The sequence below is a fragment of the Tupaia chinensis genome, unplaced genomic scaffold, assembly GCF_000334495.1.
Source record: "Tupaia chinensis unplaced genomic scaffold, TupChi_1.0 Scaffold149501_1, whole genome shotgun sequence".
NCBI classification, from domain to species: domain Eukaryota; kingdom Metazoa; phylum Chordata; class Mammalia; order Scandentia; family Tupaiidae; genus Tupaia; species Tupaia belangeri.
In genome coordinates, this window is record NW_006209345.1 from 3,957,099 (window position 1) to 3,966,671 (window position 9,573).

A 9,573-nucleotide genomic window follows, 5' to 3' on the forward strand; every position below is an offset into this window, starting at 1 on the left:
AGAAAGAAGAGGGGGGGGGGGGAAAGCAAGCCACCAGGTCTGGGACGTGAACCACAGTCTGCCTGTGGGAGTCCAGCAACCTTAACCACTATGCCACCTGCCAGCCCCAAGTCAGAGGGTTTTATTGCTGTGATTTTAGGGCAAACTTGAACAAAAAACATTTTAAAAATTCAGACCTTTCTGGGGCCAGTAGGGGGCGTGGTGGTTAAGGCATAGGACTCCCACATGGCTGAGAAGGGATTTCAGCGTAGCCATCCCCCCCAGGGGGTGTGTGTGACTTCTCACTTTCTGTCTCTTTCTCTCTCTCTGTCTTTCTGGCGAGCGCATGCACCCTATAGCAAAAACCTCTCCAAAGAAAAAAAGAAAGAAACCCGTCACTGCTCACTGTAGACTTTAGACAATTTATTTAACCTTTGAGTTATGGAGGCCATCAGTACTTAGGCTCTGGTGTGTAAGGAATTCAAGCCAAAGGATGGAATCAGCTCAGGTGTTATTTGGTGATCTGTCTGTTTATAATGAGACATCTGCTGGGGACCAAGATTAGGCTCCTGGAAAAAGAGGTTACTTCCTGAAGTTTAGAAACAGCCTGGGGAATGGGACAGAGAAGAGCTTTACAGGAGGGCATACCAAGAAGGGTTGAGGAGGTTTGCACTCAGACATTCTTTGGTGTGCAGAGGAACCCAGTCCCCAAGGCTCTGGACCAGAACTTGTTGGGGAAGACACCTGCTCTGTGCTAATTTCCAGCAGATGGGGGCCAGGTAAAGGGGCCTGGTCAGTTGCCAACTCTGATGAACATTTCCCATCAGTCTGTACCCCTGCCTTTGGAGTAACTCCGTGTTCCCTCTCTTCTAGTTTGTATGTCTGTGACCGGACCTGTAACCTGTGTCCTGTTGCCAGCACAGAATGCTGGGTTTCCTTCAGTAGATCTGTGTTGCTCTTGGATCACAGGCTCCCATATTTGCTCCCCTTTCCTATGGCACAGTGTTATCAGCTCAGGCTTGAGACCAGTTTTATGGTTTGAAATTGCTACAGCTCATTTGACCAATCTCCCAAATAACAACTTGCCAACTGGTTAAGGCAGAGATTTCAAGAAGTTCCATTAAGGGAGTTGTTGGGCAGGCGGCACGTCTGCTAGGCTTTTGGTGGGCTTCCCAGGGGCAATCATGGCTATGGCTAGCGATTTCTACCTGCGCTACTACTCAGGGCACAAGAGCAAGTTTGGACACAAGTTTCTGGAGTTCGAGTTTCCACCTGATGGAAAGCTTAGATATGCCAACAACAGCAATTACAAACGTGACGTCATGATCAGAAAAGAGGCTTATGTACACAAGAGTGTAATGGAAGAACTGAACAGAATTATTGATGACACTGAAATTACAAAAGAAGATGAAGCTTTGTGGCCTCCCCCTGAAAGGGTTGGCTGACAGGAGAAATTGTAATTGGAGATGATGAACACATTTCTTTTACCACATCAAAAATTGGTTGGGACCAGCAGTTAGCGTAATGGCTATGTCGCTGGACTCCCATGTAGTCGACCGCGGTTCGCGTCCTGAACCTGGTGGCTTAAAACTCACACAGGGCATGTGTGCGTGCATGCGTGCCCAAGATCCCGAGAGGAGAACAGAGGTGAAGGGATTGCGGCGTGGCCATCCCCCCGGGGGGGTGATTTCTCACTCTCTGTCTCTCTGTCTCTCTCTCTCTGTCTGTCTGGTGAGCGCACGCACCCTATAGCAAAAACCTCTCCCCCCCCAAAAAAAAGAATTGGTTCTCTTATTGATGTAAATCAATCATAGGATCCTGAAGGCCTCCGAGTATTTTACTATTTGGTACAAGACCTGAAGTGTCTAGTTTTCAGTCTCATTGGCTTACACTTCAAGATTAAACCAATTTAAAGTGTATGTTTTTGAAATTGTTTGTATATTTAATTAAGGATTGAATAAGGGAGGGTTTATTTGTCATTTACAGTATTGGAATTTGTATGAATGTGAAGCAAACAAAAATCATTTTTGTATGTAAACTGAAATAAAGAAAATATATAAACAGGCTTACTAGTTATTCTCACTTGGATCCAAGTGGGCTGGGAAGTCCCCAGAAACATGAAATTTTGTAAATAAAATCCCCTTTTGTTGGAATTTTGCCTCAATAAATTACATCAAAGCCTGGAAAAAAAAAAGGAGGAGTTGTTAAGATGTCAGCCTCTTCTACTTCTGGGCTTGAAAGCTTCAGACCACCTGAGATGATGATTTCTTTCTTTCTTTAATTTATTTTATTTATTCATTCATTTATTTTAATTTGACCAGAGAGAGAGAGAGAAAGTGAGAAAGTAAGCCACCAGGTCCGGGACTTGAACCATGGTTGGCCATGTGGGAGTATCCAAAGGCATTAGCCACCATGCCACCTGTCGGTCCCCAGAGATGATTGTTTTAAATCAAATGAATGTTCCTGTGGAGAGTGCCACAGAGTGGCACTAGCACTGTCTGCGGACTTCTATTATTGCTGTTATTGTCAAATGACTCCTTTGAGTTATGCAAAGGTGAGGTGAGCTGGAAGTCATTCTGGGATTAGGGTGTAACAGGAACCTTTGAGAACTCTCCTAAACTGCTATGGCTTGAGATTTTGGCACTGGAAGTAGTGAGGATGTGGATCATTTTGTGTAAGGCCCTGGAGCCCTTGGAGGTGGGGGAAGGGAAGGTCATTACCCTAATCCTTGGCCAAATGACTCAGCAGAAAAACTTGGCAGTGGATCAGAACAGCCTACCCAAGGTTGAAGGCCAGCCCCTGAGATAAATTCACTTCAGGAAAGAAATATGAGCTCAAGACCTGGGACCCAGAACCTCCACTCATTCATCCATCTGTTCAACAATTAGTAGGTCAAGTCCATGAAAAGTCAGGCATTTTTTTTTAACCTTTGTTGGCCTTAGTCTCTCAGGCTTTCAGGTATCTCTAGTTTATCACATCTGATCAAATGCACCCACATCCCCCATTAAGTAATAGGCTATTTAAGTTTTTGCAAGGAAATTTATAGTTTTACTTTTGAAATTATCTGACTTCACATTAATTCATTTAAGTTGTAATTTGCTTTTTTTAAATTTCATTATTTATTTAGATGCTCAAGCTCTCGCACTAAGTTTTTACAAGCTGGTGAATACTGACATATAACTTCTCCCACAGAACTATAACCACGCATTCCCAGACAGTATAAATACATGGTTGAACTAACATTAAGACACATCACCATTTTATCAATTACATAATAAAACAAATTATCAAGTATCCAAATATTAAGTTACACAGCTCAAAAGGCATATAAAATATTAGATATCTGCTTGATTCATTAGCAGGAACCTCCTTTTTTGTTTTTTTTTTTTGAAAGAGATTGGAAAGAAAAAAATCACTTCAAACAAAATGTATTGGTAAACTTCCATTAAGTATAGAACAAAATAATTTCAGAAATTTTATGATTAAGAATTGTTTTAGCTACAACAAAGTTGTGTTTCTTTTTTTTTTTTTTCATTCGTTTATTTTTAGTTGGACCAGAGAAAGAGAGTGAAAAAGAGGGAAAGTGAGAAAGCAAGCCACCAGGTCTAGGACTTGAACCATCATCGGCCATGTGGGAGTGTCCAGCACCTTAACCACCACGCCACCTGCTGGTCCCTACAACAAAGTATTTCTACCTTTAAAAAATATTTACTAAATTAAAGAGCATATTCTATATGTTCTGCACAAGACAAAGGCAACATTTTACTAAAAATATTTAATAGCCCCCTCCCGTTCTTTTTTCAGGCCTTCCCTGTTAAGCTGCACATCAGAATGCAAACATTAAATTAATTGTAAGGCTTGGGGCTGGCAGGTGGCATGGTGGTCAAAGCAGCTGGACGCCCACATGGCTGACCACAGTTTGAATCCTGGACATGGCAGCTTGCTTTCTCACTTTCCTTCTCTCTCATTGTCTTTCTCTGGTCAACTTCAAAAAATAAAATAAAGAAATTATTGGTTTTGAGCATAAAAGAAAATGTTATTTGAAAAAAAAATTAATTGTAAGGCTTTTTTTTCTTTCCTGTCTGGACATTAAAGACATGTGCTTCTGTACAATGTAGATTTTCAAAATGGAGGTTTTTCATAACAGCACAAAATGAGATTTAAAATGACATAAAATTATCACCATAACACTTGGTAAAAATGAAAGAAAAAAAAATGGTTAAAGCAAACCTGATGTATACTGGTATGAATGTGGAAGAGGTAAACATAAAGAGAGCAGGCAAATTACCACACAGGCCCTACTTGAAATGTTTGAAATGACTGAAGGAATAATACGAGGTCTAAAGTGTTTGTAGTTCCTGGGACTTCAGTTCTGTATGATACTAAAAATATACAAGTATTGTGCTGGGTATTTTGGCACCTAATCTTTCTAAATTTCTTACATATTGATAAGATTCTGGCATGGGAATAGACTTAAAGACATAACTCAATACCGCATGATTTCAGGAAGGGTCAATTGGTACAAATAATAAGCACATTTTAAATGCTCAACAGCAAGAATCTTTTGTTAAGTGTCCAAATAGGTTGATTATAACCTTAAAATAGAGGTTGTAATTCTGTCAAGCTTTGCAGCCTGGTAAAACTGCTTTTTCAATACTCCCATGGAAGCTTCATTAGACTTTTTCACCAAGCCAACACGTTGGCTAATACGTATGACAAATCCGGTCCTGTCTCAAGTTCCACTTCCAAGGGAATAGCATCAAGCCCTGCAGTTTTATTGAACGCAACAGTTGTTTCTATGACCATTGGAGTCTTTGAAGCGCAGCCGCATTTTAGGACGATACTTCTCCAAATATAAAAGTTGCTTGCTGTTAAAAGCTCCACGCCGCTTTCTGAAAGAAAAAAAAAAAAAAAATGAAGCAATTAAAGCAAAAAACCCTCTAGAGTAATGTTCAGTGTGCTATGAACTACTATTAACTCTCTTATGGTGATTTAACTTCTGATTATTAGACTGTGACTTAATCAGAAGGAATATAGATAACAATACATGTACGAATGAAGAAAGGACAGTAAAAGCTGATTTTCTAAATCTTCTGAATGGTGATTATAATAGTCAAACTTCATTAATCCACTTATACAAAAGCCCCACTGAAAGATGCTTTCTCCCCCTGTTTCTGTCTCTTTTTGGCAAGTACATGGATTAGAATGTTAGTAAGATAAGTATCAACATGGAAAGCAAAAAAGATGTTTAGATCTTTATTTTCCAGTTTCAATACTATCTTAAGAAATGACCATAATATTCTTGCTTCGTTTCAGGAATAGATTTAAAGACATAACTCAATACCACATGATTTCAGGAAAGGTCAATTGGTACAAATAATAAGCACATTTTAAATGCTGAACAGCAAGAATCTTTTGTTAAGTGTCCAAATAGGTTGGTTATAACCTTACGACAGAGGTTGTAGGACCAGCAGTTAGCTTAATGGCTATGTTGCCGAACTCCCAGGTAGCCGACCGTGGTTCGAGTCCGGGACCCAGAGGCTTGAACTCACGCCGGGCACGTGTGCGTGCGTGCTCAAGATCCTGAGAAGAGAGTGGAGGAGAAGGGATTGTGGCGTGGCCAATCCCCCCTGGGAGGTGATTTCTCGCTTTCTATCTCTCTGTCTCTCTCTTTATGGCTAACGCACGCACCCTATAGCAAAAACCTCTCAAAAAAAAAAAAAAAAAAAAGACAGAGGGTGTAATTCTGTCATTCTGTCAAGCTTTGCAGCCTGGTAAAACTGCTTTTCAATACTCCCATGGAAGCTTCATTAGACTTTTTCACCAAGCCAATACATTGGCTATTATGTATGACAAATCAGGTCCTGTCTCAAGTTCCACTTCCAAGGGAATAGCATCAGGCCCCCCAGTTTTATTGACTGTAACAGTTGTTTCTATGACCATCGGAGTCTTTGAAGCGCAGCTGCATTTTAGGACGATATTTCTCCAAATATAAAAGTTGCTTGCTGTTAAAAACTCCACGCCACTTTTGTCTTATGAATTGTACTGCGTCTTCATATTTCATTTCACCTTCAATTAATGCTAGGGCGACTAGCACTGGAGCTCTCCCAAGGCCTGCAACACAATGAATAGCAATACAACAACCAGGTTCTTCACAAAGCTTAATTTTACAAGACTAAAAAAGCCAGCAACAATCTCCTTGGATGGTGGTGCACCATCATCAAAAGGCCAATCAAGAACATGGATGCTTTCTTTCTCCACAAGTATAGTATCATAAGTTGCTTCACACACTCCTACTATTGTGGTAACTCCATGCTTCTTAAGATCCTCTATAAATTTTTTAAGGTCGCATTGGTTGGGTGGCGTGTAGTAAGACATCTCATGTTCTTGTATGTGACTTCTACTGGAGCTGGGCGGTTCATTCGAGCCATGTTAATTTAGTTTAAAAACACTCAACAGCGTTATGAGAGAATTTTAAAAACTGAATACAGGGAACCAGCAGTTAGCGTAATGGCTATGTCGCTGGACTCCCACGTGGTTGACCGCGGTTCGTGTCCCGGACCCGGTCGCTTAAAACTCACGCCGGGCGCGTGTGCGTGCGTGCCCAAGAGCCCGAGAGGAGAATGGAGGAGAAGGGATTGCGGCGTGACCATCCCCCCTGGGGGGAGATTTCTCGCTTTCTGTCTCTATGTCTCTCTCTGTCTGTCTGGCGAGCGCACGCGCCCTACAATGAAAATCTCTCCAAAAAAAAAAAAACTGAATACAGAAATAATGCAAAGAAACTGAAGTTTACTTCTATATACTCTACTTGAAATCCTCAGTGCTTTGAGTATGAAGTTGACTGTAATGAGAAATGAAATGAACCTCCTAACAAGAAGCAGCGATTCTTCAATCCAGTAATACTGAGGCAATGGAAAGGAAGTGCACTGAGGTTTACCCCATCCAGGTCAGAACTCTTGTAAAATGCTCTGCAGATCTCAATTCAACTTCTGTGTCCAGGTTAAGCACACTTAGGGGGGCTTCTTGGGGGAGTAGTAATCAATTTCTACAGTTCACTTGTCTGTATATAGATTGTACTATGCCTGGCAGTAATCTCCACTGCCCTTCAGAAACTCCATAAATGTGTGACCAGGAACACCACCAAAAGGAATATGTTTACTCACTGAAGATTGTGGCCTAATCATACAGCTGGCGGCGACATAGACGGCGGCAGTGGCGGTGGCGGTGGCCGCAGGGCAGGGGGATGGCAGGAGCACCAGGCTCTACCATGCAGTAAACGGCTCAGAGCAGAGCAGGTCGCTGGCCCACAGCCGAAGGAGCGAATACGTGAGCCCAGGGCTCCTCTAGATGGTCTTGAGAAATTCTAACCCACAAATCCTTTTCAGGACCAAGAGGGCATACAGTTATGTTGCTGGACTCCCAGATGGCCAACCGGGGTTTGAGTCTGGTACTGGGTGGCTTGAAACGCATGCAGGGTGCATGTGCATGTATATTTAAGATCCCAGGGAAGTAATGGAGAAGAAGGGATTGTGGTATGGCCATCCCCCTAGGGGGTGATTTCCCACTTTCCCTCTCATTGTCTCTGTGTCTCTCTTGCACTCTCTCCAGTGAGCACATACACCCTAAGGCAAAAATCTGTCCAAAAAAATTAATAATAATCCTTTTCAATTGTACTAAAAATTTTATGACTTCTATGGTTTGAATGTATCCCCAAAAAATTCATGTTGAAATTTGGTTGTAATGGTATTTTTTTTTAATATGTAACTTTTTTATTTGTAATTTGACCACAGGGAACAGAGAGAAGGTGAGAAAGCAAGCTGCCAGATCTGGGACTCGAAACACGGTTAGCCATGTGGGAATCCAGCACCTTAACCACCACACCACCTGCTGGATACAGTTGTAATGGTATTTTAAAATACAATTTTTTTAAAAGACTTATTTTATTTAACTTTATTTACTATTATTTTTTTTACTTTGATCAGAGAGAGAGAGAGAGAGAGTGAGGGAAAGCAAGAGAGTGAAGAAAGCAAGCCACCAGGTCCAGGACTTGAACTGTGGTTGGTCATGTGGGAGTCCAGTGCCTTTAACCACCACGCCACCTGCTGGCCCCTAAAATATCTTTTTTTTTTTTGAGAGGTTTTGCTATAAGGCGCATGCGCTTTCCAGAGAGACAGAGAGACAGAAAGCGAGATATCACCCCCCAGGGGGGATGGCCATGCTACAATCCTTTCTCCTGCATTTTCCTCTCAGGATCCTGGGCATGCATGCACACGCTTTCGGCGTGAGTTTAAGCCACTGGGTCCTGGACTTGACTGGCAAGTCTACTACAGGGGAGTCCAGCGACATAGCCATTACACCATCTGCTGGTCCATAAAATACCATTTTTTTAAGTGGAAACTTAATCTGGCTATACAACTAAGAGGTAGAGCCTTTGGGAGGTGATTAAGATTGGATAAGCTTGTCAGAATGGGGCCCCCAGACTGTATCCTGGTAGCTTTATAAGAAGAGGGAGAGAGATCAGAGCAAACATGGACACAGAGACACAAACACATGCTGTTGCCTGTGGGAGGCTGCGCACCAGCAAATATTACCGGTTTCTCAGAAGCAAACAATTACACAATGCCAAAGGCCATGATTGGCTCCCTTTCAAAAACCTCACCTTTAGAACCATACTCTGATTGGCTACCTTCCCTAAAAGCCCTAAATTGGGAAAAAAACCTGACCTTCAAAACCATACTCTGATTGGCCACTTCCCATAGCAAATCAGTGAGCTTAGAATCCCTCAGATTTGCATAATCCCCCACCTCATGATTGGTCCACAGAAGCAACCAATCATAACCCACCTTTTACAATCCTTCATTCAACCAATCACGGCCCACCAGCGTGTAGAAAACAAAAATGCCGGCCCCACAGTAGCCAGAGGACCAGGAAGATGACACAGACGACCAGGAAGATGACACAGACAACCAGGAAGACAACGACGACCCTGGAGAGCCTGAAGAGCTGAAACACCGCACGGTCTCCAGACGACCCTGAAAAGCTGTAACACTACATCATCTCTGGACGACCCTGAAGAGTTGTAACACAGCGTCGTCTCCGTGCTATACCTTGCTGTCCACAATAAACAGAGGACACTGAAGACACTGTGTCGTCTCCTTGCTGTAACACTACGCCACTTGTTCCGGCTCTCACTCCTTCAATCAGGAAACCTGTTTGATTGTCCCCCCGGGTCGGGACAGTTGCCATGTGATGACCTGTGCCACCGCAGGACCCTGCAGAGTCCCCGTCAACAAGAAGACCCTCACCAGCTCAAGCCTCTTGACCTTGAGCTAAATAAGCTTCTATTCTTTTTTTAAAAATTTCTGTAAGGAGCCTGCACTCACTGAAGAGAGAGAGAGAGGGAAAGTGAGAAAGCATCCCCAAGGAAGATGGACCACCCTTCTCTTGTATTCTCCTCTCAGAATTTTGGGCATGTCTGTGCCACACCCAGTGTGTTTTTCAAGTTGGTCCAGGACTCCAACTGTGCAGTCAGCCATGTGGGATCCAGCCACCTTAGCCACCATGCCACTAGCTGGCCCAAAACCTCTATTCTTT

The 9,573-nt window shown here is 42.7% G+C and overlaps 2 pseudogenes; one reads left to right on the forward strand and one right to left on the reverse strand.

Moving 5' to 3' along the window:
- The first annotated feature begins 1,163 nt into the window (after positions 1-1,163).
- LOC102490368 (protein mago nashi homolog 2-like) lies at positions 1,164-1,892 on the forward strand (annotated as a pseudogene).
- A 2,462-nt stretch (positions 1,893-4,354) lies between these two features.
- LOC102490793 (protein tyrosine phosphatase type IVA 1-like) lies at positions 4,355-6,401 on the reverse strand (annotated as a pseudogene).
- Between the last annotated feature and the right edge of the window lie 3,172 nt (positions 6,402-9,573).